This window comes from Callorhinus ursinus, unplaced genomic scaffold, assembly GCF_003265705.2.
Source record: "Callorhinus ursinus isolate GAN/ISIS: 27379988/994484 unplaced genomic scaffold, GSC_fseal_2.0 scaffold21, whole genome shotgun sequence".
Classification (NCBI taxonomy): domain Eukaryota; kingdom Metazoa; phylum Chordata; class Mammalia; order Carnivora; family Otariidae; genus Callorhinus; species Callorhinus ursinus.
The window spans coordinates 1,175,565-1,181,389 of NW_027397083.1; the positions used below are offsets into that span (position 1 = coordinate 1,175,565).

General features: G+C 45.4%; 1 long non-coding RNA gene across 1 annotated transcript; it reads right to left on the reverse strand.

The window, feature by feature from the left end:
• Nucleotides 1-881: 881 nt before the first annotated feature.
• LOC141374747 (uncharacterized) lies at nt 882-4,697 on the reverse strand. Its single transcript, XR_012381871.1, has 3 exons — nt 4,564-4,697; nt 2,330-2,432; nt 882-1,012 (listed from the first exon to the last, which is right to left on the reverse strand). It is a non-coding gene; the product is annotated as an uncharacterized lncRNA (long non-coding RNA).
• Between the last annotated feature and the right edge of the window lie 1,128 nt (nt 4,698-5,825).

Consider the following 5,825-nt stretch of genomic DNA (forward strand, 5'->3'; position numbering starts at 1 on the left):
GAAGGAAGGAAGGAAGGAAGGAAGGAAGGAAGGAAGGAAGGAAGGAAAGAAAAGAAAAGGAAGGAAAAGGGAGAGCGAAAGAAGGAGGAAGGGTAGGGAGATAAGAAGGAAAGAGAAGCACTTTTACAACTTCAGGGTTTCCCAGGAGAGCCTCTATTTACACCTGTTGTCCTGGCACCCTAGTCAATGTGGCCTGTGTCCCCGGTCTCTCACATTTGTAGTTAATAGTGCCGTAGACCTCCGTTTTAGGCTTCCCGCTCCTGCCGCACTCAGACCTAGTAGTGTGTGGAATACGTGTACAGTGAATGGAGGTGTCATTTTGACACGTATTTGAATCTGAAAGACAGATCAGCCATATCTCATCTCTCTTTTCCTGAGTCTTCCCGGACTGAATCTCTTGTCCAAGGACATCACACATGGTGCCCCGTGCTTTGGAAAAAAAAGCGCTCAGACACAAGGATCTACGTTGGGCTCCTTTCTCTGGTCTAGGGTGGTGGTGAGAGAAACGTTGAGCACAGCGCCCCCTGGCAGTTGTCTGGCGGCCCATGCCACAGCGCGGGAAGCCCACGGGTTGTCCCCAGGCAACACTCAGGTATACATGCACAATGTGCCCAAAACAGAGACTAAGAATTGCTGCTGTAGAGCATATGCAGAGCGGGCTGAAAACTTTTGTTACCATGGTTTGGTCCCTTTTCGCACGGTCAAAAGCCACAGCAACATATTTTATCGTTTGGGACCCCCTTATATTTTGCAATAAGCACTTTCCGTAGCGACAAAGTCAAAAACAAACAAACAAAAAAACAGAATTGCACGTTATAGGAAAGCCGACGATGAACATGTATTTTGCACAAGATGTTCGTCAGCATTTATCACCCTCCGTGGGAGTCATGGTGATGTCTGTGAGGACTTGAAAAGTAGAAGGCACAAATCTGCGAAGATGCATCGTCGCTTGCTTCCAAAGACGGCGCCAGACAGTAATGATTGAAAATCACAGGTGTGTTTGCATTTCACTCTGTGAAGCGAGACTTTTCAGTCACATCAAAGGTCACTTAGCTCATTTATTTAATTCTGATTTTTTGTGCACACACAAACGAACTAAAGCAATACTTGGTAACGCATTGGCTCCAGGAGAAAAGAACAATTTTACACACAGTGAGATGATGATAGTTTTATATCAGTGTCATTAAACACTTGAAACAGAAAATTATTTGTTATTCTAATAACTCTTTCTATCCAATTCATCAAAATAAAGCTGTTGAAAGTTCATTCTGTCAGAGATGAAATATCTGACATTATTGAGAACACTGTTGTAAATTCAGCATAAAATATCAAACTGGAAGACCACAGCTCTGGTTTTGGTTTTAGTAAAAATACAAATTTTTTAAAGATTTTTGTATTTATTTATTTGAGAGACAGAGAGCACAAGCAGGGGGAAGGAGCAGAAGGAGTGGGAGAAGCCACTTCCTGCTGAGCAGGGAGCCCGATCCCAGGACCCTGGGATCATGATCTGAGCCAAAGGCAGACACTTAGCCAACTGAGCCACCCAGGTGCCCCCCCAAAAAACAAATTTTAGTGAAGCACAGCATCATGATAAAAGTAATGTTCTTATTGAATTATGGAACTTACAGAATAGAAATATGTTTGGAATCAGTTGTAATATGCATAATTTAGAACTGCAGCCAAAAACTTATGATGGTCTTTCCATCAAAATAGAAACTATATTTGTTAAAATTTACAAATATTTCCATATAAACACAATTAGAGAAATGGAGTTACAAAGTTTTTTGAGTACAATGGGATGGAATACCAAAAACCCAGAAAAAAGAACCTTCTGTATGGTAGCTCATTTCTTTCCTGCTTCTTATCCATAGGATTGTGGAAGCACATAAGCCTTTGAAAAACTATTCTTGTTTTATTTTTTTAAATACTTATTTATTTGAGAGAGAGAAAAAAAATGTGAGTGGGGGAGGAGCAGAGGGAGAGAGAATCCTCAAGCAGACTCTCCACTGAGCACAGAGCCTGACACAGGGCTTGATCCCACGACCCTGAGATCATGACCTGAGCCAAAACCAAGAGTCAGATGCTTAACAGACTGAGCCACCCGGGTGCCCTAAAAGACTAATTTTCAATCAACCTAGGGATCTGCATAATATTGAACTCATTTGTTACAATGTTCTCAATTTTTTCATTGTATTCATTTAAAGCAGTTAGAAATCTTGTATCTTTAATCAAAGCATGTAATGAATTAAGGGCAAGAACCTTCAACTCTTGAAGACTTTAGCAAATTCTTAAGTAATCTACACCCAGGGTGGGGCTCGAACTCACTAACCTGGAGATCAAGAGTCGAGTGCTCCACTAAGTCAGACGCCCCATGAATTCCAAGTATTGGAAACCAATCTTACAAATGGAAAGCACTGAAATGGATCCCCTCCCTAGGAAAGAAAAAAACTAAAAATGAACAAGCAAAAATAGTGCACGAGAAGTAATCCTGAAATTTTGGTGGACCTCCAAATTTTAATTGGTTAAAATTACATTCTGAACTGTGTGTGAACTGTGTTTGTGCTGTGTTTACGTTTTTATTGAGATATAACTGAAACACAATATGATATTAGCTTCAGGTGTACAATATAATGATTTGATATTTTTGTATATTGTGATCATTTAAATTTGATGAGACATTCAAAAAATCATAATTTTATAATTTTGTCTTAGAAAAATGGGTCAAAGTAAGATATTCCAACTGGAGGCCAAAAAAAAAAGGCACATATGAAAAATACAGGGGCTGAACTATTTATACAGTTCAACATGAAGAAAAATAGAATGAAGAATACCCTCCATTCAGCAAAAATCTCTTACAGCTTATTCAACCCTGTTTGAGGAAGTGGTATTCTATCAAAACAGTGACGGTGATCTGCAGCAATCTGGATGACTCACACTAACATAACCAGAATGAAAGAGATCAGACACACATGACTACGTACTATAGGAATCCAATTGTAAAAAGGACAAAAGCAAGCAAACTAATCAAAGCCATTAGAATTGGGGGTGGTGAATGGAACAGGGCACAGAGGGTTTCAGACATTGGTGATGTGTTTAATCTTGAACTGGGGCTAGTGACTCAGGTGTGTTAAGACTGTGAAAATTCACATATGATATTCATTTCTTTGAATGTGTGTTATACTTCAATCCTTTTTAAAAAGTATTATGAAGATTAATGATATTCTTCCACACGACCATAATATTATAATACCATTACCACCCTTGAGAAAATGACCAATTACACCATCACATAATTTAATATGTAGTCCACATTCATAGTTCTTTTTTATCTAGGAATAGATTTTATTATTTGTATGAATTTAATCAGGATCCATTCTAAGTTCAAGCACTGCCTTTGATTTTTATTTTTTTAACGTTCTTTTAATCTAGAACAATTCGCTTTCTTTTTCAGACCCTGATAGCTCTGTTATAAATATTCTATACTCTAAAAGTGTTTGATTGCCTGCCAGCATCTGCTGTAGACAGAATTCTAAAATGAGCACTAATGATCCATGTCCTTGGGTAATGCTCTTCCCTAAAAGGAGGGTTGGACCCTTGAATATGATGTGATAACACTCCCATTATTAGCTTACCAGGTTGTGAACATATAAGTAAGGTCCCTAATCAGCTGACTCTAAGTTCATCAAAAGGGAGATTATCCTGAGTGAGCCCGACTTCCTGGAAAGAGCCCACAGGAGAAAGCCAAAGCAGCAGAGATGTTCTCCTGCTCACCTTGCAGAAGCAAGGTGCCATGTTGTGAGATGGAGGGCCACACAGCGGGCACCTGAGGGTGGTCTCAAGACCAGACCTGGCCTACAGACCGCAAGGAAATGGGCACCACGGTCAAACACTTGCCACACAATGAATTCCACCCACAACCAGATGGGGCCTGTAGGAGGCCTTTGCCTCTGGAGATGCCACCCTCGAGAGATGGATGCCCTACCCGGAGCCTTGATTCCAGTCACAGGAGACCCTGCCCAGAGGTCACGGATAAGCCACTGTCTGCGTGACTCCTGCTTCTAGAAAATTATGAGATAATAAATTTGTGTCAAATTTAAGTTGCTAACTTTGTGGCAATTAATTACTCACCAATAGAAAACTCACACATGTCACTCAGCCCTGAATTTCTTATCAAGTGAAAGCTAGTTTTAAAGCAGCATCCAGCAAGCTTTTCCACAAACAGATGGTAAATATTCTAGACCTTCCAGGCTGACGGGTCTCCTCTTCAGCTACTCAGATCTGCATCCTCCTGAGAAAGTAGCCCCAGGCAACACCGAAACCAAAGACTGCGGCTGTGTTTCAATAAAACTTTAAGAAGCAGGGGGCCTGCCACGTTTATATTCTTGGACCCGGATCTCCAGCCCCTCAAGCTTCCTGCTCCCTGGCGCCCCCTGCAGACCGATGGGGGCCCAGCCCGGCCCAGCCCGGTCCCCCAGCCTGAGAGCTGCCACTGACACGCTGTGGGGGGTCTGTTCGCAATCCTGGCAGAGCCCTCCCTTGTTTCTCAAAGCATTGACAACTTACAGGGCTCTTTCGAATGCCTGATTACCACTCTTCCGCTTCTCAACAGCCGAGTGAGCTGAGTGAGGAAGGCCCCATGGCACCCGCCTTCAGGAGAGGAGAGGCCCGTTATTGAATGTTTGCCCTGCTCATGAAGCCAGTTCTCAGTTTATGAGTCGTTCCTGTCCCTCGGTGTCGCTAGTCTCCCCGGTGCAGAGGGCATGATCCCAAAGCCCGCCTCTGAGCCAGGGTTGGACTCTCCTGGCCTCTCCTCTGCCCCAGTGCCTCCCGGGTCAAGAGTTATGACAGTCCCCATGCTCGCCTCATCATGCCAGCTTGGAAAGTAGACTCAGACTTGAACGGAGCCTCAGAGGTGACTCATCCGAGGCATCACACTGTGCTCCTTGCAGGAGGAGGACTGCAGGGGCCAAGGAAGCACCGAGAGGTGCAGAGGGCCCAGCAGGCGTCACAGAGGGTGTCCCCGCCCACCTGATTTTAGGCACGGAGCTCTGCTAGCGTGCTGTGGAAGGCTGTGCTCTTGAAACAGAGTTGCGGGACCACCTGCGGAAGCCATCTGTTTCTGTCACGGAGGAGAAAACAGAGGTCCCAGAGAGAGGAAGTGAATTGCCTGAGAGATGGGATAGTATTCAGGCCACAAACAGATTGAAGCCGAACCCTAAGGCAAGCCCGCCCTGGCTGTGTCCCTCTGTGAGCATGATGTCAAGTGTACCCTCCCAGGGGACACTGAGGCCTGTGGCCTGTGGCCACAGACTCAACAGGCTGCTTTGCTGCTTCAGCCCGTCCCTGGAGGCCTCAGCCTCCCCTGTGCATCACGGCGGTAATTCCGGCTTTGAAGATTATGGAGTGTGAGCAGGCCCAGGGGCCCTGGGGCAGGAAGGTGGACAAATTCATAAACACAAGCCCCCATGGCAGGTCACCAGAAGAGAGGAGGTGCCGGTGGGCAGGGCACCACTCCTGCTCGCAGGCAGTGGACCCGTCTCTGCCGGGTCCTCAGCCAGCAAGCAAGGACAGTTAGTAGCTGTGAGGACAAGCGATGCAGGGATCAGGGTGTTGCAAGCCAGGCCCAGAAGCGGGTCGCAGAGCCCTGCACAACTCTGAAAGAACAGGCATATAGGGCAAAGGCCAGGAGCTCAGCCACACTCACTCACCTCCTTTCTGGGGTCCCCTGAAGACTCAGCAGATGCGCCCAGAGCCTCCAGGAGGAGGCCAGGCCCAGGCGGTCTGACAACGAGGACCCCCCGCCACACGCCCTCAGGGAAGGACAC